Source organism: Canis lupus, chromosome X (genome assembly GCF_048164855.1).
Source record: "Canis lupus baileyi chromosome X, mCanLup2.hap1, whole genome shotgun sequence".
Lineage (NCBI taxonomy): Eukaryota > Metazoa > Chordata > Mammalia > Carnivora > Canidae > Canis > Canis lupus.
In genome coordinates this window covers 121,875,829-121,902,463 of record NC_132876.1, presented here as the reverse complement: position 1 = coordinate 121,902,463, position 26,635 = coordinate 121,875,829, and the positions used below count along the sequence as shown (strand labels likewise).

Here is a 26,635-nt window from a genome sequence, read left to right as displayed (position 1 = left end):
GGTCAAGCTATTCCACATCTTTGGGATTTTCCTTAATAAACTTCATTGCCGATCACTCACCGTCAACTGCTCAATGCCAATTTAAGGCTACTCGGAAGGCCACATGTACGGAGCATAAGTCCAAAGGAATATTCATGAAAGCAGACAAACGTGAGCTTGGGGAGTGATTTTTCACATTAATAGGTTTTATGGTGTAATCTGAGTCACTAATCACCTCTTTTTCATGTATGATATGACTCTGCTTTTCTTTCTCAGCTTTAATCAGGAAAGATTTTAACTGTGTGTGATGTGTTTTCCTCTCCATTAGCCTCCGGGCATTGATGACCAGGAAGGCAAGATTGATTCTGAAAACGCCAAAAAAAAAAAAAAAAGTAGATATCGTTGTCGTTGTATATGACTTTTTTTTTTCCCCCTTTTTAAGAGCTCCATACTGAGCTTGAATTCATGACCCTGAGATCAAGAGTAGGATGCCTAACTGACTGAGCCATGCAGGCACCCCCGTATATTAAATTCTGATATACAACCTTAGGTTTCTGGAGTCTTGATCCTAATGTAAATTAAGCTGTTTGAAAAAATGCCAGTGTGAACTTCTAAACATGCATTTTTAATGTGATTTCACTATTTTGTTTCATTATATAAACAAATATACACATTGTTAAAAAATCTGCATGGTTCCAAAAATCCCAATGGAAAAAAATAGGACCTTCCACTATGATGTAGAGATTACTCTTAATGTTTTGTCTTATATTCCTCCAGTCATTTTCTATGGGTAGAAATACATATTATAGGACATTTTACCATAATATTCACATGTTCTACACCTTTGTTGAAATACTCATTTTTTTTCAACTGGTAAATAATAAACAATACCTTTGCTATTAAATAGTTTTCTGTATTATGACACTAATTAATGGATTATATGGATGTATGACAAAATAATTTATTCAGTCTAGATGTTTAGAAAATTGAAGTGTCATTGAAAACCTTAAACATCGCCCCCCCATCATTTACTAAAGAAAATTCCTAAAATGGGATATATCATCTGTTTTAATTTTTGTTATTTTTTTAAAGATTTATTTATTTCTCTGTGACAGAGTGAGCACAGGGAGGGACAGAGGGAGAGTAGAGAGAGAATTTCAAGCAGACTTCTCACTGAGTGTGAGGCCCTACATGGGGCTTGATCCCACAACCCTGAGATCATGACCTGAACCAAAACCAAGAGTTGGATGTTTAATCAACTGAGCCACCCAGGTGCCCTTATTTTTATTTTTTCAAATGAAAATTGCATTGATATCTCTTCCAGAAAGGGCAAACCAAAAAAAAGAAAAAAAAATGCAATGCAGCAAATTCTTGAAGCTGAATTGGGATGACAAACTCTGGTCTATGAGTTCTTAAGAAAAGAACTTCAGGCTTAACAAATTGTGATGTGTTAACAAAATGCACCAGATTTTGATTATTTGCAATGAAAGCAGTATATACTATTTTCTCTTCTTTTATTATTTCATGGAAGTTTGGAGAAAATGTAAATATATTTAATGTGTTCACGCCCTAATCTTCCCGTGAACATTTAAAAGGTTAAAGACCACTTACTATGTATGAGTTTGGCTTTAATGGGAAATTAACTACTCATGCAAGTAAGGCCCCTGCTTGGAGCTCTCAGCCTGGCTTTGAAGTGCTAATAAGACAAAATTACTCAAATCCAGGAAAGAAATTAAGAAATGTAAAATGTTAATTAAATTCAGAAACAGAGCTAATACGAACACCAATGTGAAATGGAAATTAAACACGGGGAATATAAATACATATATTATATATATGTTTAGATAGCAGGTAAAAAGAATCCAAATGAAGTAGAGAATTACAAATAGATCTTTAAAACTGCATCAAGGGATTTTGCCCACTTCTAATAAGTTCGGTGATGGTTTCTGAGAAGGTAAATAAGCATCCAATTACAATAATTGGGTTGGCTGTTTCCCTCACAAAAGTACAGTCTCATAATTACATCAGATTAAAATAGAAAATCAACTTATTGTCAGATGTCGTTTAAGGGCCTTCTGTGGATGGAATTTGAGGGCTGGGATCATTGAATTATCCTTTTAGCTCCCTTCCAAAAAATGAGCGTTGTAATCCTAATTAAACGGGAGCTATGTAGGGAAGGTCTACTTTGTTATCCCCGCAAGGAGACCTGATCCAAAATAACAGTTCCATAGATTTCCCAGGCAATTTGCATTGTGACAAAACTCCGGTGGACTGGGGACCCTCCCGAACTGATTCTGTGCATTGCATGGAAATGGCACCTGCGAAGTTTCCTGACGATGACGTTGCACGTTACCACTTTTTCCTCCCCTAAAGCAAATCTGGTTTTAACCTTCACGGTTGCCCTTTTCTTTTCTTTTTATTATTTATTTATTTATTATTTATTTATTTATTTATTTATCTACTTATTTATTTATTTTTGACTTTTTCTTATTAGTACTTTAGCACATGGTAAGCGGGAAGAAAATGCAATTCAAACTAATACATATTTGCTTTTCAAACCTCCTACCACATATTTCTGACAGAAAGTATGAGTGAAGATGATGCTGAATCATCCTTCTGAGATTTAACAAATTCGATAAGAGACGATGCAGCTGTACTGATAATATTTCTCGACAGAAGCTGTACCTCCCCAATATGTACTTAATATTTACTTTGATTTAGTACATGTTGACTATCACTATTAAGTCTGTGTTTATGTCGGGAAATTCTAATGGAATTAAGAGTATGAAATTTTGCTGTTTTGTATTTTCTTTGTGGATATCAAATATATGTGTGTGATCACCTAGGTGTCTCTCCTCAAGAGTTCGTGTTCTCAATTTTTTTTTCACTGAGGTATAATTGATATATAGTATAATGTTTGTTTCAGGTGTACAACATAGTGTTTTGGTGTTTATATATATTATGAAATAGGATGCACTATAATTCTAGTTACCATCTTTCACCTTACTAAAGTAATATAATAATAACATTGACTCTATTCCCCATGCTGTACATCACATCCTCATGATGTATATTGATTTTACAGTGAGAGGTTTGGACTTCTTAATCCCCTACACTATTTTGTGCCTCAACCCCTGACCCTTTAGCCCTCTGGCAACCACCTACCTGTTCTGTCTCTATCCGAATCTGGGTTTTGTTTGTTTGGTTGGTTGGTTTATTTTGCTTTTTAGATCCACATATAATTGAAATCACATGCTGTTTGTGTTTGTCTGTCTGACTTGTTTCACTTAGTGTAATACCTTCTAGGTCTGCATGTCTTCAAAAATAACAGATGGTTTTGAAAGATTTTATATGTTTATTCACGAGAGACACACAGAGAGAGCAGAGACACAGGTAGAGGGAGAAGCAGGTTCCATGCGGGGAGCCTGATGTGGGACTCGATCTCAGGACCCCGGGATCATGACCTGAGCCAAAGGCAGATGCTCAACTACTGAGCCACCCAGGTGTCCCAAGATGGTATTTTTTTAATGGTTGATTAGTATTCCAATGTGTGTGTGTGTGTGTGTGTGTGCATATGTGTGCACCTTCTCTGTCCATTCACTCATCCATGGATGAGTAGGTTGTGTCCATAATGCTATAAAGAGCACAGGGTACAGATATCTATTCAAATTAGTGTTTTTGTTTGCTTCTTTGCTTTAAATAGATGACCAGGACTACAATTGCGGGATCATATAATACTTGTATTTTTAAGTTTTTGAGGAACCTCCATACTGTTTTCCACAGTGGCTGCACCAGTTTGCATTCCCACCAACAGCACTCAAGGGTTCCTTTTTCTCCACATTCTCACCAATACTTGTTGTTCCTTGTCTTTTTCATACTAGCCATTCTGAGAGGTGTGAGGACATACCTCATTGTGGTTTTGATGCACGTTTCTCTGACGATGTGGGATGATGTGCCTCCATTCATGTGTCTGTTGGCCATCTGGATGTCTTCTTTGGAAACATGTCTACTTAAATCTTCTACCCCCTTTTTAAATAGATTTTTTAAAAATTAGTGTTCTCAATTTTTCATGTCCTATTTCCTTTCTCTCATTTCTCTTTGGGATTCTGATTACAGGTATGTTACAGAGAAGCTGGTATTGTACCACAGGTAATGGTACTATAACATCTTTGTCTTTAGCTTTTTTGCGTATATATTAAATGGATTGAATAAAATATTCTCTATGTTTCCTTTTACATCCGAAGATTTATATCTCATGACAATAATTAACTGGTCTTTTTTTTTTCTAAATCACAGCACAGACCTTTCCCTGACTTTATTTTCTGCTAGGCGGATACATGTTCGATAACAGAGTATACTATCTGAAAATAGAAGGATATTTTCTTTCTTCCACATGACCTCCAGTTTAGTAAGAAAACAAAGAGGTATATCATGTGGAATATCTTTAGCTGAATTTGTAAATCTATGCATTAATGCTAATTTTACCAGTTGCAATTTACACCTCATGGACATGCAGGTATATAGGGATCTTGAAAACATGCAAGACTGAAACATAGCCTTTGGAAGTTGCCAAAAGAACACTGCCTTCAGTTTCAAATTTGCTTTTTTTTTTTTTTTGTCTGGAAAGAGAAAACCTGCTGAGGGATGGAACAGTCTAATTAACTCTCAGGTTTGTAGGAGACACATGTGAAAAAATAAAAAAAGGTGAAAGGTACCACTTTTCTGTCTTCTTTATAACATTTCTTGTCATCCACATGCAAGGTTAGTTATTTCTAAATATCTCACCTCAAAAATGTAAGTGGGTTGTCACAAAAGTATGTGATGATGCTCAATTTGGAAGTCATTTTCAAGTGAAGAAGTGGTTCAAGTTGGAGACACGTGTTACAAAAATGCATAAAACCACTGGTTTTACCAAGCTCTTTATTTCACTGCCCGTGACATTGATTTAGCTTGGTGACAGTAATAACTGAGTAATATCTAACCAGGCTCTAAAGCAGCTCAACAATTCCAGTGCTTCTTTAAGGTTTGGGCAAACAATTAAGGGCATATATTAGGGGCAACTGTCCATTGTAGAAGAATGTTACTATCACAGATCTGTATGCAAAGCACTATATCATTTGATCTAGAAAAGCTGATGATCTAATGCCAGGTTGTTAAGGAGCTGCAATGAAACCACTATCTCAAAGAAATATCTGCACTCCCACGTTCATGGCAGCATTATTTGCAATGACCAAGGTATGGAAGCAGCCCATTGATGGATGAATAGATAAAGAAATTACGAGAAGGATGGATAGAGAGATAGATGATAGTAAATGGATGGATGGATGGAGAATGCATGGATAGATGGAAGGGTAGATGGGTGGATAGATGGGTAGATAGATATGACGGATGGATAGATGATAGATATCAGACACACATACAGACACACAATGGAATATAGTTGAGTCTTTAACAAGAAGGAAATCCTGTCATTTGTGACAACATGGATGGACCTTGTGGGCATTACGTTAAGTGAGATATAAGTCAGATACAGAAAAGTAAATGCTTCATGATCTCACATATATGTGGCATCTAAAAAAGTTGAACTCATGGGGCACCTGGGTGGTGCAATCGGTTAAGCATCTGACTCTCGGTTTAGGCTCAGGTGTTGATCTCAGGTTCCTGAGACCGAGGCTTATGTCAGTCCCTGCACTCACTGCTGAGTTTTCTTAAGACGCCCTCTCCCTCTCTCTTTGCCTCTTCCCCCTATGCATACTTGCTCATTCTCAAATAAATACATAGTTTTTAAAAATTAAAAATTAGGGATCCCTGGGTGGCGCAGCGGTTTAGCACCTGCCTTTGGCCCAGGGCGCGATCCTGGAGACCCGGGATCGAGTCCCACGTCGGGCTTCCAGTGCATGGAGCCTGCTTCTCCCTCTGCCTGTGTCTCTGCCTCTCTCTCTCCCTCTGTGACTATCATAAATAAATAAAAATTAAAAAAAATTTTTTTAAATTAAAAATTTAAAAGTTGACCTCATAGAAGCAGCAAGTAGAATGGTAGTAGCCAGGAGCTGGGAGAAATGGTGAGATATTAGTCAAGGAATACAAAGTTTTATTTATGCAACCTAAATATACCTGAATATATAGTGATCCAACATATAGTGCAGTGACCACAGTTGATAATACTATATTGTATACTTGAAAGTTGCTAAAGGATCTTAAATGTTCTCACCACATTCACACAAAAATGGTAACTATGTGAGGTGATGGATATGCTCATTAGCTTGATGGTAAATGATTATTTCAAAATGTGTACTATATCAAAATGCCATGTTGCACACTTTAAATATGTATAGTTTTTGTCAATTATACCTCATAAAGCTGGGGAAAAGGGATTAGTATATTGCACCAGGGTATCCTAAGAGTAGTTGTGTGTCACTTATGTATACCCTGAGATCATGGGAGATTTATAACAAAACCCACTGTCTGAAAAATGCATGTGAAGAAAAAATCCCAGCAAGCAGAACAAATGGAATTTTTATAGAATTATCAGGGGTTTCTGATATGATCATCTGGCCCCTTGAAAGGCATCAGTTCCACGTTTTGGATCTTTCATTGACTTGCTAAGTGACTTCCATGAACTCATTAAGCTCTAAGTGTGTCAGTATCCTTATCACAATTTGCCAGCTTCTCCAATGAATCGTGAATCCTCCTTGAAGGTAGGTGAATCCTAGAGAGTCAAGTCATCCAGATTTACTCTCTCAAGAACAATTGATGTGAAGAATATGGAGTCCTGAGGTCTTATGTGATGAAGGCAAACTCCATATCCCAATGCTCATCTTTTCACTGAGACCTGTACTCTTTTCAAAACTTCTGTGCACCTCCCAGTTTCCATATTTGGTGTAAAAGCATGCTCTTCTCTTGTATATAACCCCATTTTCTTTATATTAATCCATGCTTTCATGTATGGGTCCATGAATGTTTTAGGCCAGTGCCTCAATCTTGGACATGTCTGTACCCCGTACTTGAATCAGCACACTTTATTCAGTGAGTTAATCCTAATCATCTTCAATAGCCCCTTAGAAGCATCAATCTTGCAGAGCTTCAGTGTGTGCTTAACTCTCATTTATCACTACATAGTTTATTGTCCAAATTACACAAAAAAATGTGCTTGTGGAAGATTCAGTAGTCACCTCCAAGCTTTGACTCCCCTGCCATGAATTATATATCTGCAACCTTGCCATGTATTTGGGGGTTTGGATTTGACAAAAATGATTTCTTTTTGGTCAACAGAAATGAGCCAATACTATGTGAAGGAAAGACAAAACAAATTGCGTGCACCGATACAGTTATCCTTGAGCTCTGGGGATGTGCCTCCATCTCTCCTGTCTGGGCTCCTGAAGAAATATCCATGAAACATGCCTGAAGAGCACTGTCTCCTTGACCCCAGCCCCAGGCAGGAGCAGAGAAGCTCAGACTAGTCCATGTCAACTGTCCTTTTCAGAATTCCAAAATGAGGTCACACTGGAGAACTATTATGACCCAAGTGCCACAACAGAGTGGTCATAAATTCTTTCTCAGGTAATTGGCTCACATTTTCAAGGGGTGGCTTTTTCTCCTGGTGCTGTGTCTAGAACATCAACCTGAACCTTTCCCCTAATACGCAGCCACTTTAAAGCAGGAAAACACATCAGTGACCAGGATCTACAATTGTGTTTCCAGGAAATCTCAGGAGCTGAAGTGATGTATGTATAATCTATCTGCAGTCATCTTAGCTCTTCAGCACGTGTCAACCACTTTAGCTCTGGCCTTTATAAATATCAGGTCTTAGGAAGGAGAAGAGGTTATGCATTCTTTGTAAGGCACAGGCAGTAAATTGGTATAATTAGCTCTCCTAAGTCAGATATTATCATGATTTCAGAACTATGGCCAGCCCTGGATGTCATACTAATGTCTCCTTTCCCTCTGAAACATGGCAGCTGTTGCTTTTAGGCTCTTAAAGAAATCATCAGTATACAATTTAGTCTTAAGATTATCTGAGAAAGCAAGTAGTAGGTTATGGCACCCACTCCCCACTTTTCCTTAGACTCAATCCTTTTTCCCAAGCAAGTGTTGATAAGGCAAAGGCCAGCTTCCCCCTAAGTCCTCCTCTCCATTCAAGCCCATCCTCAATTTGGCAGAGGCTTCTTGTCAATGACTCAATCCTCTGACCTACTTTGGGTGGAAAGATCTGTCAATATTGGAAATTAAAATTGGATCTTTCCAACCAAAGACAAAGAGTATCTGATTCGACTCATTGTACATTTAAATCAACCAAATCATGTATTTTTGAATGGCATGCACTTTTCAATTTTTCAAAAGAGGACAAGAGAAGGGGCACTAAAAAAAAAATCTATAACAGAATGATTTACCTAATTACATTCCAGGGAAGTTTGAATAACTATATCACTTCAAAAATATTCTCTTCAGATAGAAAGAAGGCACCTGTCCCAGGAAACATAATAAACTGGTGGTATTTCATCCTGACTCAACCATCAGCTTGGGTATGCAATGTGTCATCTTAGCAGCTTTTAAGTAAGAACAAAATTGGCACTGAAATCCAACTTATTTCTCTTCTACCCAGGCACTACCTAGAGTCCATTGAAAATTGGACTTCACGGTCAACTTGCTCCTTGCTAACAACTGAACAAACAATTGAGGCATTTGGCAGGCCATGAGTGAGAGCCAGAGGTCATTTTGAGAGGCTACGTTCAGCCCTTCAATAAATTTTAGGTAAGCCATGTCAAGAAAGCGGTGAGGCTACATCATCACACTTCTGTTTGATATGCTGTGGTTCCACTTTTATGCAACAATCATGCCCTAAGTAAAGAGCCAACCTACATGGTCAAAAAGAAAGGGAATGCCTTAAGTAACACAACGTATAACTAACTCCTCGCTTCCTGGATGGAATTTAAAATAGAGACTCCTGCTTTTTAACAGCAAACCACGGAGTGATCAACAGTTGGGGTTGACCAACTGAGGTAATACTGCGCTTTTCGGTTATTTACAAAGACAGAGAGTATCAGAGTTGAGTGATAAGGCCTATTTTATCTGTTGCTAGTTTCCAATGACAGAGGCTAACTATAATCTCTTTCACTCATAACTCCAAGCTAGCTGTTCCAATCATAATTTTGTATTCACTAAACAGTTAGGCTTGTTTTCTGGAAACTGTACTCAATGGGAACATCTCATGGTACTTTGATGTCTCAGAGGAAGTTCATTTTAGGGCAGGTTGTTGAGAAACATGGAGATCTTGGCAAGTTGAGTCCTAAGTCCTATGTTGAGAGATAATCCTCTGATCAATAATCAGAAAGTATGCAACTTAAGTGGCTTTTTTTTCCTATTTATTTATTTGAGAGAGAGAGAGAGAGATCATGGGTGGAGGTGGGGGTCAGAGAGAGAGAGGTAGAAGCGAGCCTGACACAGGGCTCGATCCCAGGACCCCAAGGTCATGACCTTAACTGACTGAGCCACCCAGATGCCCCAAATTTAGTGGCTTTCAAAGACCCAAGAGAGTGAAGTTATGAAACTTTCATGGATGACTATATCCCTGACACTTTCTGATAGCACATAGATGTCAGGGGTAAGTCCGTCTTTATTTTCCCCTTCATCCAAATCAGAGGACTGAAATTAGAGTCAGCCAGTGATTAATAGCATCAGGTATCAAGTATGAAGTTCTATGATCCAGTGATTTACACATCACTGAACAATTTATATCAGAAACATCCAATATATGGAAGTGTTCTTTACAGAAAGTTCTACTGGACACTGCTGATATTAATAGTTAAGTGACATATAAGTTATGTGGTAACTGAGCATGAACTGTGGTATCTACTGAGACCTTGAGTTTTAATCTATATTTAATTTAGGCATATTTCACTTTTAAAGTAAATAACCATGCACTGAATATATTGGACAATACAGATTTATGCTTTTTAATATGTTTTTTTTCAAATTGTAGACTTCATTTTTTTCTAAGTAGAAATTTGATGCTAAGAATGCTTTTTGGTGTATTTGGAGGGATAGATATAATTTTATATAAAGATAAGGAATAAGTCCATGCACTGCATATCCCTCATTTTATAAATTTCTCTTCCCCGGAAAAATCTTTACTATTAAGTTTATGGGTTCCACATCAAACCAATATTATCCACCTGAATGATTCCATTTTAAATCATATATTAACTACAAGGACATAATCACTGATTATAGGATTGTCCTTCGGATGGGAACTTGCACACCGTAAAATCGTATTTGGGGACTAGTGGGTATATACACTTCATTCTGGGGAGAGGTTAGAATAAACAGGGCAATTTGAGATGAACCAGAGCATGGAAATGAATCAGAAAGGAACGAGTTAGTCCAGAATATCCGCTTGTCTAAAGAGATTGGTGGATTGATTATAATATTAGCCCATGGGTTTTCAGCCTTCCATATATCTAAGTTCTAATATAAATTCTTTCTTTTGAATCTGCACTGTCCCTTGTCACCCCAGACACATTGTCCCATCTGAAGGCATCCGGGACCAGGGATCCCTCAGTCAACTGTCAGCCAGCCTCTAGGAGGAGAGCCAACAGGTTGACATGTACTGGCCAAAGCCCTGTGGCAACCCCGACCAGACCAACAGAACCAGGCAGCAGCACTCACCCTGACTCAAAGTATGGCAAGCTAAATAGTCACGGTCACTGCCGTATCACCAGCAGATGGGGAAGAAACAGCACAGGCTGGTACCTGGGTAGGCAAGTTGGGCCCAAATGGGGTGGCATTAGGCAATGTTTGTGTTAAAGCAGAAGCTTAAAGAGGATCCAGAATTCAGTTGGAAATGTCAGAAAAGAGGCAATAGCATGGAAGAGAAGTCACTTCAACCCCTGGTCCTGGAGAAGAGGTCTTTTTCACAGTTTGAGTGTCTGAATCAGGAGGGTCTGGTTTCTACCTGCTACTAAATACAGAGGGACATAGAAACTCTAATTCTCAAAAGATTCTTCTTAAACAGAATATCCCTAATATGTTTTATCTCCATTCTACATATGCATCCTCCAATTTAGAAAGCGTAATATGCCACATGCCACCTTTGTAAAAATGTAATTATTTGAACTTTTTAATATTTAAGGTTATAAAGAACTGAATGCTTTCCTAAGATAGGCATTTTGAATGAAACCCATTAGAATAACTTTATGGAGACTTGGATAAGCAGGGATTACAAAATGGGCTGTGAAATTGAAGAGTCTATTGTGGGAAACTAAGTAGCCTTTTTCATCCATGTTGCTAGGTCATGTAATACTGAGTGCAAATAAAAAGGTTCCCAGTATTGTTCTCAATGGTCGACCTTCTGTAACGTCATAAACAGAAAAGACTTCAGCAGGTTCACAGGTATGAATTTATGTATAAGTATATGAGCATGTGTGTATGTATATAAGTATATATGTCATATATGATAAAGTATATGCAGACTTAAATGCTTATATATACCTATACATATACTATAAATAATATATAATATATATACACATATATATTTACTTATGCCAAAAATATGCCAAAAAGAAACATAAAACAAAGTAAATATCAACTTATATTTATATATAAGTGAATATAAATATACAAATAAATATATATTTATATATTAAATGTGTAAATATAAATATATATTTACATGCACACATACAGATATGCATATATGTTACATACTCTATGTTACTGTATATATGCATACTTATGTAAGCATTTAAATATATACACTTATATACATATAAAGCATATATACTTACATATAGTATGAACTTCTGTATATAAACTTGTATACATTTACATACTTCTATAATTATAAAATATATAAACATATACATATTCATATGCCACAATTGGTTACATAATCGGTTACATGCCAGCATTTGTTTTTTGGTAGGCATTCACTTTAAATTTTATATTGGGCCTTCTGCTTCCAGTTAGGATATAGAAAGTAACAAGAAGAAATGACTCTTATGCTATCAAACGGACTGGATATGGTACAAATCATATTTAATATAAACACATCAGAGATTTGAGGAAGCCAAGAAACCTATTAAGTTAAATTGTAAAGGAGATGAGCTCTGTCTGAGAGAATGGCCCATGGCTGTTCTAATCCCTGAGGAGCTGGGGGAAGGATTCATAGAATAGAGAAGGCAGGAAGATAAGGAGGAAGATTTTTTCCAAAAGCCAACATTTCAACTAATTTTCCATAACTGAATGGGCGGGTGAGACAGATTAGAATTCTGAGGAGTGTCAGCCACAAAGGGACTGCATTTCCCTCCCACCGATTTCACACTAGATCTTTGTTAAAAGTATAAAGAGCTCACACATGCCTGAGGGCAGGACAAGAGAGTTGGTGTACATCTCCTACTAGGTATTCAGCTCTCCTCCAAGTGCCATGTAGCCACACTCTGAAGGCAGGGGCATGGGATAAGAGCTAAGAGAGATCCTCCAAAGCATTTCTGGTCTTCTCAGATCGTAAGGCAACAGTCCTCTACAGTCTAGGGAAAGAGCATCAGTGCAGAGAGAGACCTCCCCACAACAAACATCAGGGCAGGACTAGAGAATAAGAGAGAAATCCTTAACAAACCCAAAAGCTAGATGCTGGTCAGTAAACAAAAAAGATAGCCCATGGGATGAAATCATGCTAATGTTCAGCATTAAATAATGCTAAAAAATATATATATAAAACCCTTGAGCCGTACGCTCAAAACATTTGAAGGCACTAGTGGGTTCAACCAAACGAAAGCTGTAAAAGACAGATTTAGCTGAACTAGAGGTCTTGTTGACACAGCCCACACTCTAGGGGCTTAATAGGAAAAAGGATAATGTTTTCCCATGGGGTTAAAGATTATTTGGTTCACACTCTACTATTCTTTAATGTAAAATATCTGGTGTGCAAATCAAGCGTCATGAGATATCCAAAGAATTAAAAATCTTGTAAGTGTAACACATGCTTAATAGAGAAAATAGTCAACAAAAGCAGACCCAGATGTGGTCCAGATACTGCAATTACCAGACAAGGTATTTAAAATACTTATGATAGATAGAGATAGATAGATAGATAGATAGATAGATAGATAGATAGATAGATAAATGATAGATAGATAGATGATAGATAGATAGAGATAGATAGATAGATAGATAGATAGATAGATAGATAGATAGATGATAGATAATATGTAGAGAGATAGATGATAGATAGATTGATAGAGAGAGATGGGTAATAGGAGTTAATGTAGAAGATGAACAAAATAACAAAGAGTGGATGTTTTGGTAAAAAGATAGAAACCCTCAAAAGGCACCAAACAGTAACACTGGAAATTAAAAACTACAGTATGAGCAATGACATATTCACTAGATTCAATCAACAGGAGATTAGAACAGCAAAGGAAAAGTGTATGATCCTTTGACATAGGTCCATAGAAAAGCACCCAAACTGATAAACAAAAAATTTCAAATATAAGAATAGAAAAGTAACCATTGTTATAAGTCTATAAAAACGTCTCCTAACCGAAAAACAAAAATTTTAAATAAAATAATGGAAAACAAACAATAGAACACCTGACATCTGATGGAAATTATCGAAAGCTAAGCACATGTACAATTGGAGTTTCAAAAGATACATAACATAGAGAAGGGCAGAATAAATATTTGAAAACAGAATAGCCAAAAAAATTCTAGAGTTGATAAAACACATTACCCAAATAAGGTGAGAAGTCTAACAAGCCCCAAGCAGGATTAATACAAAGAAAACTTCACCTGGCCACATCATAGTCAAACTGATGAAAAAGGAAGTTATATATAAACATCAGAGCAGTCAGACATAAAAGACACATTATATTCAAAACGTCAAAGCAGTCAAAGATAAAATCTGTATTTCATTCAGGAAAACAATGAGAGGGAGAAAATCTGACAATTTCCCATAGGAAGAGGAGCCCAGAAGACAAAGACAACTAAATTGCTGCAAGAATTGTTCTCTGGAAAGTTTACAATACAAGAGATTTAATGATGGAGCTTGAAAACATAGGAAGTCATGTAGTTCTAAAGGGAGACATAAAAAAACACCCGCATTTATTAAGTAACAGATGGGAGAAATATTCAGTGAAGACAAGGAAGATTTGAACAAATTTACCTAATTGAAACTTATGTAATGGTATATCCAGAAACTTTAGAATACACATTGATTTTTAAGTGTTCCTGGAACATTTAGTTAAATTGTGTGCTGCCCTAAAAATAAAGCTCAAAAATCACTAAACGACTGGAATTATAGTCAGTGTATTCACAGACTAAAAGGATATTAAATTATATTAAATTAAGCTAAATTTAATTGATAGCAATTAAATAGGTAAACAATCTCCCAGGCACTTTCACAAAGCAAGAGAGGTATGTGTATGTGTGCTGTGTGCATGTCACTGTGTGTGTATTTGTGTGTATGTGTCTTGTGAGAGAGACAGAATCAGAAAAACAGAAAAAAAACCTATATATTTGAAAATTAAGAAAACATTTTTAAAAACCCACTGGTCAAAGGAAAAAAAAAACATAAGAGAAAAATAGAAAATATTGACCTGCCTGCAGATGAAAAGACCAACATATCAAAATATCAAATGTGTGTGAAGCAGTTAGAGTACTTACATTTAAGGAAGAGTATAAAATCAATAATCTAAGATTCCACATTAACAAGCTAGAAAAAGAAAAGCAAAATGAAACCGATGTAAGTTGAAGACATTAATAAAAATGAATGCAGAAATTCCTATTTTAGAAAACATGCAAAAAACATATATCAAGATTAGGTGGGATTTTGGAGGTAGAAAATTTTAATAAAATTCCAAACGTTTATAAAGGATGATAAGGAAAAAGACAAAACAGAAATGACTGATATCACAAATGCTAAGGGGTCAGCAGATGTTAAAATGATGATAAGGGCACACTGTGAGTAACTTCCTTATAATAAATGTAAACATTTACATGAAATATTTCCTTGGGACGCCTGGGTGGCTCAGTGATTGGGCATCTGCCTTCAACTCAGGGTGTGATCCCAGGGCTCTGGGATCAAGTCCTGCATCAGACTTCCCGTGAGAAGCCTGCTTCTTCCTCTGCCTGTGTCTCTGCCTCTTTCTCTGTGTCTCTCAGGAATAAATAAATCTTAAAAAAGAAAGAAACATTTCCTCGAAAAACACAATTTATCAATTGGATATGTATCAGTGGACACGTAACTATCACAATTCATTTGATATAGGATAATAAAAAATACCATTAAAAAATCCTCCAGGTCCAGATACATTTAATGGTGAATTTTCTGGAACATTTAAGGAAGGCATGATACCAAGACTATGTAAACACTTTAAAAACCAAGAATACTTTTCCACCTTGTTCAAAAAAGTCAGTATTACCTTAAAACCAACACCTGGTAAACACACGGCTAGATAGGAATATTATAGCTCAGTAACTTCATGAATATAAATGCAAGAATGCCTAACAGAATATTAATCAATGGAATCCAGAAATTTATATAGAAAGCTGGTTACATCATGACTTTGAAAAGAAGAACAAAGGAATTTACACTATGTGATAGCAAGATGTAGCATATTACCACCATCAGTGTGGTGTCATTGTGTCATTAGGGTAGATAAGTAGACCACAGGAAGAAATAGAATGCCCAGAAATAGATCCAAGCGTGTATAGAAATATGTTCAATAAATGGTGTTGGAATAGCTGGTAAACTGAAGAAGACAAGGACCTATGCTTCTGCCTAATAAATTCTAACAGTTCATTTTATGTGGGATATGTATGTGAATTTAAGAGAAATATTTAGAAAGAAAATATAGGAATATTTCACTTTGGCCAGCGGGTAGCAGGGTTTTATTGAAAGGACACAGACCACCAAACATGAAGGAACAAATGGAAAAATTATATTCAATTAAAATTGATAATTTCTGCATATCAAAGATATCATGGTTAAAATATTTAAGCTAACCAGAGACTGAGAAAAACTATATACATAAGGGTTTTTTATGCATAAATCTCTCCTTATTGTAGATAAGATAAAGATATACGAATGAACAATGGAGGCTGAACAATGTGATGAAACGGGCTAAAAGTGGGTAATTCACAACTGCCTGCATAAAAATTGCCAATAACACTGAAAATGTGCTCAACAGTAGATTGAAACCATATCTACCGAATGATCTCAATGATGAAGACGGACAATTCCAACTATTGGTGAAGACGGGACAAGTGGAATTTTCACACGTTGCTGAGAGTACACCATTGGGCAACCTCTTTGGAAAACTTGCTGAATCCTTATATACAAGGTCAAATATTTAACATTTATATTTTAATATAATATTATATATTATATATAATATAAATATTTAATTATTATAATTAATAGTAATTAATTATTATATTATATATATAAATATTTTAATATAATATAAATATAATATTATATTATATATTATAAATATTTAAAAATTGGTAGTTTCTTATGATGCTAAATGCATATCAATCCTACAACTAAACAAGCGAATAATGCAAAAACAATATGTCCATGTGAAGATATGTACATAAGTATTTATTTCTAGAACGTCTACGTGTAATAGCCCAAACCTGGAAAACAGCCCAGATGTCCAACATCTAGAGAATAAACAACTGCCTATATTTGGTCAAGACAGTACTAATATGCAATCAAAATGAATAAACTATTGATACATGCACCTCTATAATGAATCACAGCAAAATTATATTGAGTTTTAAAAAATGCCATAGAAATACATTACCTAATCAATAATTAATACAAGAACTAGGAAAACTTTTCCATGGCAATAGAAGCTAAAAAATGCTTTCATCTGGTGTGGAGTTCACAGATGGGAATGGGTTTATGGGGGCAGGGGTGTCTTCTAGGATAATGGGAATGTTTTGAGCATATATTGCATAGCTCCGTATGCCATTAACAGAAGGCGTCAAATTGAGAACTTAAAAATCAGTGCATTTTCTGTGTGTGTGAAGCGTCTCTCTATAAAAATGTATCATTTACTCCGACGTTCAATGCCTCTCCATTAAACCTGAAAGAAAATGACATCTCGCAAGCACAAGGCCATGAAAAAAAAAAAGGGGGCAAAAACCCTGAAGCAAATGATTTAATATCTAGCCCAAATTCTAGTTAAGAATTGGCCTCCCCACCCCCCGGGTGGCTCAGTGGGTTAAGCATCCGACTCTTGGTTTCAGCTCAGGTCATGATCTCAAGGTCAAGCCCACATTGAGCTCCCTGCTCAGAGTGGAGTCCACTTGTCCTTCTCCCTCTGCTCCTACCCTCTGTCCCACTCACTCACTCTCTCAAATAAATAAATAAGATCTTAAAAAAAAGAAGAACCAAACATCCATTGAGTAGAAGTGTGATGAAGTGAGTTTTGACAATAATTAGTCCACAAATATTAAAAATTAACATAAAACTTCCAGTACAAACCCTACCCATATCTTTGAAGATGTTTCTATTCCTTGTTGGGTTATAGTTTTCTCCAAATGATTTATAAAACATGTTATTTTACCTCCTGCTCTGCTGTGTTTAAGGAGTAGGAAGCAAAAAAAAAAAAAAAAAAAAAAAAGCAAAAAAAAAATAGCAAGCGAGCGCGAGAGAGAAGGAGCAGGGTTGATGGTTCAGTCAGTAGCCAAAAGATGGATTAAATTTGTAATAATCAGTGGGAGCAAGTTGAGCTCCAGATGCAAATTCTATTAAATTATATCCCGGTTTTATTCAAGCAATGCCAGCCTCATATATTTTATTGTATTCTAATTTGATGCTAAAACAAACCGTAGGATTTAAATCTTTCTTGCTCAGTTTGTGATGACAAATACTGTCTCACTCATCGTTTCTGAGTAATCTGGGTGTTTTGACTCTGGGGAGCTGTATCCCTGACCTCGTTCTGAGCGTAGGCTGTAGCTGATAAAAATAACAGACCTGTTTACCAGTGGGGGACAAAAATGGCACTGCCGTCCTGGTTGCAAATGTCAGAGGAAAATCTATTGAGACAAGAGACAGGCAGCAACGCAAAGATCATTAACTTAAAAGTCTCTGTCAGAATCCTCATCACACATGACTTTGCTCAGAATGCGTAGCAAAGCATTGCAGTCTCATTTGGAAGCATTGAAGTTTTCGGATTTAGCATGTACTGAGAATTTAAGGGGGAAAAATACACCTTCATGAATTTTCATGAAATGAGTGGGCTTAAAAACGAACCCCTATCGATTTAACCCGTGATATCACAAAATCCCCAGATGGAACATGCACTCAGGAGATCCGCAATGTTAGTTGTTTCTAAAGAGCTGAAAGCTTCACCTTTCCCTCCCCAAATAATCAATTATTTAAGATGTCTGCCAAATAGAAAAATATTGTTTCTAGATTGTCATGACTTCGTAGCTAAGATAATCATAGGAGATCAACAACTGGCTATAAGGTCCACTTTGTTTTTTACTTTGATTATGTCACAGATTTGTAGATGCGCAGTTACTCGTGTCCATTGGAAGAAGCAGTCAGTTACCTGTTACCATGCCACAATGCATGATGCTCACAATGAATTCTAAGAGGAAAATAAGGAAAAAATATTTTTGTACCATCATTAAGGAAAAAAAAGCAACCAAATCTTAAAAATTACCGGTCTATTATATGTGTTTGTTAAGTAAACAGGTGAAGGAAATAGCAAAACTTTGTAACATGTTTTGATTATTTCCAATCCCTGAAATGGACTCTCTTAGAATGAGTTTTTTGAAGCAATTCTGAAATTCAAAATCTTTACTTCATCTCTCTGCAAAAAGGGTCACTTAACAGGAATCATTCACAGATGAGCTCTTCCATTCAACAAGGTTTGCCAAAATCTAACCATTTTGGAGGAAAACACTTCTTTAAAAAAGTAGGTTATAGTTCATGTCTTCTTTAAGTATTCAGTGCCACTTAAAGGAGCGTTTCCCGGATTGTGCTGCCACATACACTATTCCCATGGGGTATTATTTGATGTACGAAATTTATCGCCTTAACACCTATTAAAACGCTGGAGATTGGGGCTTCCATAGATATATATTTTAGCAGATGCTAATTTAATATATTATCTTTAAAAACCATAATAATTCAATATGGCATAACATAAGCACAATAAAATAAATACTCTTAAGAATACAGCTTCATGGATGTGGAGAACAGGCGTAACCATGTGATCAGCACCCAAAACACGATATAAAACATTTCTGTCATCCATCAGGAAGGAAGTTTCTTCACGCCCGGTTCCAAAAAAATTCTTCATCTCAAGATCATCGTAGGTTAGTTCACCCTGGCCTTAGACTTTCCATCAGTGGCATCACACAGTAGGTGCTCTTGTGAGTTGGGCTTCTTTCACTGAATGAAATATTCCTGATACTACAAAGGATTCTTGATGTTCATTTATGCTATTGTCAAATCGGGAATATTTTGTTTATTTAGTGGTAATTCTGTTGTATGAACATGACACTATCTTTTCTCTTTTATCGATGGGCATTTAGATCTTCTTCCCAGTTTAATTTCGCTTTTTCTTGATGACTCAGGGTTACAATCATGGAGGTGAGTGATCGTAGGGTGTCATTAATTTCGAACCATCAAGCTAATGCATGTAATTGAAACTGGATTACCTACTGTATTTGGCTTTTAATATTGTAAGAAATCATACTATGGAACAACTCAAGGAAGCAGGCATGAAGTCAAAACGGTCCAAAGTGGAATCCTCTTAATGTTATCTAAAATATGGGCTTTATCTGCCCATTGATTTTTTTTTTTTAAGATTTTATTCATTTGAAAGAGAGTGAGCGTGTGAACACAAGCAGGGGGAAGGGCAGAGGGAGAAGGAGAGGGAGAAGCAGACTCCCTGCAGAATGGAGAGCCCGACTTGGGGCTCCATCCCTGGACCCTGAGATCATGACCTGAGCTGAAGGCAGACGCTTAACCAACTGAGCTACCCAGGCGCCCCTATTGGTTGAATGTTCTTTTTTTTTTTTTTTTTTTTTTGGTTGAATGTTCTTAAGCAGATTTTGGTAGAGAATCTAAAATCTAACACCAGCAACAACAAAAGACAACTTCTCACTGTAGTACCTACAAAGAACTGGCTGAAAAAATCGTGTTTGACCAATTAGAGCTGCGTGTTATTCTTGTAACATCTACATGAACACCAAGGCCGTGCCTGATTCTCACTCCTGAAAACCACTCTCTTTTATGCATACGCATTTCAGGAAATTCTGGTAACATACATCACTTTTATTGTGAATCCTTGCTGGCAGCTATCTCTTCAAGGTCTACTTTCTCCCAAATTAAAAGAGGTAGCTTGCTCTTCCAAGGATAAATTACTTTCTGAAGAAGGCATTCTTAACCAGTGATCCATATATGGGCTGAAAACCCCTGGAACTGTGTTATGTGCAAAAACAAGTATAAGCATTCATCTGGTCAAGGTCAATAGTGTTGAGCAGCTATTCATAGGTGTTTACGACTCAAAATATGTTAATAATTTCTATTTAAATAATGATAGCTCATTTAACCTTGCTGATAATCTTGGGAAACGTCAGAAATAAGAATTTCTTATAATTTAAGGAACAAATTTGTCAGCTCTTAAAACCAGTGATTTCTGGGTTCAGATGGCAGCAAAGATTTCTATAAAAGCAGAAATTTCACCTTCTCCTAAATGCTGCCAAGTTTCAGATTGTTCAAACAATCTGAAAACTAAGAAACTAAGAACTAAGAAAATTTAGGGGGAAACGGGAGGGGAAGAAACTGTAAGAGACTCTTAAGGATAGTGAACATACTGAGGGTTGACAGAGGGGAGGTGGCTGGGGATGGGCTAGACGGGTCACGGGGATTAAGGAAGGCACTTGTTGGGATGAGCCCTGGAGTTCTATGTAAGTGATGACTCAGTAACCTCTATTCTTGAAACCAATATTACACTATATGTTAACTAGAACTTAAATTAAAAATTTGAGGGATCCCTGGGTGGCGCAGCGGTTTAGCGCCTGCCTTTGGCCCAGGGCACGATTCTGGAGACCGGGGATCGAATCCCACATCGGGCTCCCGGTGCATGGAGCCTGCTTCTCCCTCTGCCTATGTCTTTGCCTCTCTCTCTCTCTGTGACTATCATAAATAAATAAAAATTTAAAAAAAAATTTTGAAAAAAAAAGTTAAAACGAAATTTTTTTGCCAGATGATTGAATCTGTGCAATTGCACACTGTGGTTCAGACTTTCTAACCACGCAGAGGTAAAGTACATCCGTAATGTGATTTTATGTTGGGACAGGGTAGAAAAGTTATCTTCACAAATGTCTTTTTAGGAAGTTATAGAATCATTTCATTAATATTATAATTTTATACTTAGAAAAGGGTATTAAAGTACTTTTCAATTTAATTTTATTTCTAAGGGCTGGTTTACTCTCCGTAAATTTAGAACGAGGGCGGTTAAATTTCAATCTGGTCTTTGCAAAAATAACAAGCGAGGGCACTTGGGATTATAAATCTTATTTAAAGAACCATACTAATGGAAGCTGAAATTAAATATGTAAATGCTAATGATTTATTTTACAAAATCAAACTGACATAAATAAATTCATATTAACATATGTACAAGCAATTTGCTCTTATCGACCCTGATAAATTTATCAACTCTTATAAATGTTTAATCACTTAGTGGACACACACACACACACACACACACACACGTCTTTAAATCATGAAAATATAAGGAGTCTTTGAATGAATTCCATCTGGAGTGAAAGAAAATGACTATAATTTTAATATTAAAATTGCATTTTTTAATTGCTTGGCAAGACAAAAAATCTGAAAACCAGTATAACCCTTGGATTTTTTTTGGTCACACAAGCCCCACTGGAAAAATAATGGAACAAAAGGTTAGCTGGAACCAAAGGTCCTTCTTTAGATGCTCCTGAAGCATTCCAAATGCTTTTAAAAACTACATGCAACATTCCCTTGTGAAAAACCAAGGAAATTTTTGTCACCAAAAGTGAGGAAAAAATGACAAGGTATCTCATTTTGAAATCATAGCTCCTGATGTGGCCATGCTTACATGTAACCTTGCCTTGTCCCTTGCTTGAGCAACCAGATTATGTGTCAGCCATGACTAATGGCCTGGGGCAGCCAACTTCCTTCTTGGAAAGAATGTCATACTCCTGGCTCCCTTCTCCTCAGTTTGCTGACATGCCTCAAAATTCACCTTAGGTTCACTTTCTCCAGAAACTGTGCCCTGATCCTCTCTACCATCCCACTCCAAGGCTTCTTAGATGACACGTCTTTGTTACCCCGTGACACCCATGTAGACTTAAGTTGTAGAACTTTCTGTCTTGCTTCGACTGTTTGTTGGTCCTTATTACAATTGTGAAATTTAATCTACACCAATTGTACACTGCTTGAAGGCGGGTCCTGTGTTTTTTACCCCTTCTGCACTTAGTCTCAACATAATACCTGGCCATATATTAAATATTGTCAGCCATGAGTTTCAAAAAAAAAAACATGAACAATAATTTCACTAATATCTTGCCCTTATAGTTCAAGGACATTGAAAGAATCATTTCATTTCTTTGGAATTTATTTCATTTTTGGAAAAGATTTTCCACAAGTACTTACTGAATTGGGATTTTATCTGCATTAAATAATTCTTGAAGCAAAATGACCCTTGGCTGAATGTGTTTGGTTACATTGATAATTTGCATTGCAACAAAATTTGAATTTTTGGATCAGATGTTTTCTTAAGAAAAAAACACATTAAATCTTTGAATTACACTAGAGCAAGATGTATTTGGGGCCACATGTTTTTTTTAATTCTTCTTCTTGCTTTGCTCCTGCCCCAGTCAATCTCTTTCACGGTTTCTTATTTTCTTGTGAATTTCCCTATTGTTTTACTTTCCATTTCAAAGATTTGCATTCTGTTTTACATTCTTGACATTTGCATTTTCAATTATTGTGTGCTTGCATTCACTTATCTGTACATTATGCCTCACTCTGATTCAGTCCATTCAAGACTTCCATCTCACATAATGTATTCCTTACATGTGACAGTCCAATGCTTGAGAACTCGCATTTGTTTGAATTATGAAATTCTTTCCATTCAAGGCTTCCAAAAATCTGAGCTCCACAAACTTGTCTCAACTTACCGCTTGGGTTCCCCATAACTCCTTTAATGGACCCTGTACAGATTGGAACGCCTTTGGTTGAAAGTAACAAAAATCTCCAATTCAAAATGGCTTTAACTATGAGAACCATGTATTATTCCATAAAACGTTAAATACCAAAGCAGAGGTGCTCCCATGTTGATAAATCCAGTGACTCAAAAAAAAAAAAAAATCCAGTGACTCAACAAAACCTGCAAATTCTCCTTCCATCTGCCCACCCCGCCATCTTGCTCTTCAAGCTAGCTTCTTTCCTTCCCCAAGAGGGAGGCTCCGTTCCTACACATCACACCACACCTCACAGAACAATACAATGAATACACAGTATAGACAGTAATGTCCAGGGGTGGAAGAGAAGCTGTCTTCCTCATCTCCTTTCCAGGAACCCCCCAATAACATTATCTAAGCTTTCCATTGGTTGGAACTGGGCACTTTCTCCACCCCTAATCAAATCTCAAAAAAGAGACTTCTGAGAATGGCTCACACCACGGAAAAATGTCCTGGGGACAAGATTTTTTGAGATACCTTAAAGTTGCATTCGTATCTGAGAAAAGCCAGAATTATATAAAATATCTTTTTATTTGACTTTGTTTCCACGGTCCATTCTGTTCTCTGTCCCTTGTGGCTTAACTGGTTGGATTACATCAATGGGATCCTCTGAAAGCTGGAAGCCAGGTTGGTTCTTCCACAAAGAGAAAGAGGCATTTAGTACTTGGTAAGGCACTAATGCTACAGTACAATTTCTGTCTTTATTTATAGATTATTGTCCTTAGCTTTTGTGTCTTTCCTACTGGACTGTAAACTGGACATTCTCCATCTGAAGCTCACGACTGTGCACATTTTTGGGTATATGTACGTTTAGGCAATTTTTCTAAAAGGCCACCCACTTTTAGTTAAGGAATAATCATAGAGATATAGGTATGCCGATTAAGCTCTTAACCATAATATAGAGTTTGTATATTGTTTCTTAAAGTTTAATGCCGTGTATGATAAGGACAGCTGTATTGGAGTCAGCTTTAGAGATATTCTTCACTATTTTCTTTAAACATAAATAAATTCCCTGTTCCTCTATTCCTGAATATAACTCAAAGCAATTAATTACTTACTATTTAAAGGAGTTTTCTGAGCTTCTTATATCATGACCTATAATTTAAGCTATGCCATTTTTAAGGTATTACGAGAAAAAACATTAAGAAACATTGCTACATATTTATATGAAAAATGTTTAAATGAATTAGGTGATTGTGATCAATATAATTAGCATTCAATGCAAAATACTCATTAGAACACAAAGTTTAGAGCAAATGGTTACTACAAGAAAAATAAAAGGTAGTAATTAATCTACGATAAATTTCCAGTCAAATAAGTCAAGCTGTGATGCTATACTTAGAGAATTAAAAATGCAGACAATTTTATTTTGTGAGTAAATTAAGATTAACTTCAGTGATGACTATTAATAGAGATAAAATGTATATGCTGTAGAACTAAACCCCATACAGAAAAAAAAAAATTCCAAACGCTATTGTGGAGGGACATCATATAAAATTCAGCCAAACAACTCATTTAAGGGCGTAGGTTAATGTAAACTAATATGTTCATATAACCAAAACATCAGCTTTGGAATGAGAAAGATTTGAGAATATTTACAGAATGTAAATGCTGGCTAAGGAAGGGAGTGATAAGTGATTTTGGAGGCTTTGTGAGAAAATCACTTTTTAATGGCAAAAGCATCTGAGAAATAATTTCAAGGTTATTTTGTGCTCTTTTCTGGATGGTTCCAATATTTTAGAGACTAGCTTAATGGTTACTTTTGACTTGGTTGGATCCAGCTGTGGTCCTAGATATCGACAATCTTAGTACAAAACAGCTGGAATTTATGTAAATGTGACAAATCGGAATTAGCTTCAGGGACATGACAGTTGACCCTTGGACAACTCATGGCTTAAGGGTGCCAAACTCCTGTAAAGTTGAAAATCCATGTACAACTCTTGAGTCACCCAAAACTTAACTACTAATAGCGTAGTGTCGGCCGGCAGCCTTACCGGTAACATAAACAGTCGACTAGCACATATTTTGTACATTCCATACATACTGTATTCTCATCATAAAGCAAGCTAGCGAAAGAAAATGTTATTTAAAAATCACAATGACGAGAAAATACATTTACAGTATGGAATGCATATTTATTGAAAAAAATCCACTTCTAAGTGGACCCAATGTTGTTCAAGGGTCAGCTGTAATTTAAATGCTGGGTCGTCAGACAAATGTGGAATGGGTCTTTCAGATACTGTGTTAAGTCTGACTCTTCCTCTTCTTATAGGTCCTTCTGAAATCCTGAGTTCAAAACACATCACTCTGTATGATCAACCAATGCATTATAGTACAGGGACTTTGCGTGGATATTTTTTAGCATTTGTCCCTCACACCAGAATTCTGTTTTACCAGAAATTATCACCAAGATTATGGACTTTACACTGAAAACACTGGAAATGCCTTTTATCTAAAGAGCCATTGACAATCTTTTTTTTTTTTTCTCCAGTGGTTAGATAGTAAATATTGCTGGCTTTACATGCCCACTACTGAACTTTGCCATCATGGTGAGAAGGCGGTCATAGATAATGTGCAAACAAATGCATATCCTTGTTTTCCAAGAATAGTCTATTCATAAAAACAGGTGGTAGGCTGCATTTGGCCCATGAGCCTTAGATGGGAGAAGATAAAGAAGATGAAAAAAACTACAATGCTGAGAGCGGTGTGTTTTTATAAGGACCAGAGGTGGGATGGAGATTGCTTTGTTGATTAAAGGCCGTTGGAGCTGGACCCTGCTGACTAGCAAAAGGAGTAGACCACGTTTCCAAAGGGGGCTTTCGGACCCTGGGCAAGGTGCAAGTCATCTATCCGGACTATCTTTAATTTCTGAAAAAGTCTTTTCAATCCTGACACAATTGCATTCCGAAATCATCAGGTGTGAAGACCTGATTGGAAGTCCATTTGAACAACTGCCGGTGATGAGCGACCTGCACTAAATTTTCACAATGCGTTGTAAAGACCGGATTGTATTCTCAGGGTATTAGCAAGTGCTGAAGACAAGAAGGAGGCAAAAAGCAGTGCATTGTCCAAGACCAGGTCCCCCCCCACCCCCCCGCACCGTTGTCACGCTACTGCATTCTCAGTTTGCCAAAAGCTGTCGCAAAGTTCCTATAACGTTGCAGGAGGAAATACTATGTGATCTTTTTAAACAAGAATGATCTATCTTTGGTAAAATTTTATTTCTTAAAAGGTGGTAGTTTGTGAGCTTAAGTGTGAAAGAAAAAAAAGAAAGCATTTATCAGTATCAACACTATATCTTTAATAGACTCCAGTTGGGAACATATTTTTTGCTTTATGTTTTGTTCAAATATCTATCATTAAAAATGCACTCTTTTTGATACAAAGATATTATCAA

At 36.5% G+C, this 26,635-nt stretch overlaps 1 long non-coding RNA gene across 4 annotated transcripts; it reads left to right on the top strand.

Annotated features, from left to right (window-relative positions):
- Nucleotides 1-7,533: 7,533 nt before the first annotated feature.
- On the top strand, nucleotides 7,534-26,624 carry LOC140628114 (uncharacterized). 4 transcript variants are annotated; one of them, XR_012026515.1, is made up of 7 exons: nucleotides 7,534-7,703; nucleotides 8,582-8,730; nucleotides 8,938-8,978; nucleotides 10,493-10,732; nucleotides 11,267-11,367; nucleotides 16,045-16,319; nucleotides 25,511-26,624. It is a non-coding gene; the product is annotated as an uncharacterized lncRNA (long non-coding RNA). The 4 variants fall into 4 exon arrangements; XR_012026513.1 differs by lacking the exon at nucleotides 8,938-8,978; XR_012026514.1 differs by having other exon boundaries at nucleotides 8,582-8,978; nucleotides 16,167-16,319.
- The last annotated feature ends 11 nt before the right edge of the window (nucleotides 26,625-26,635 follow it).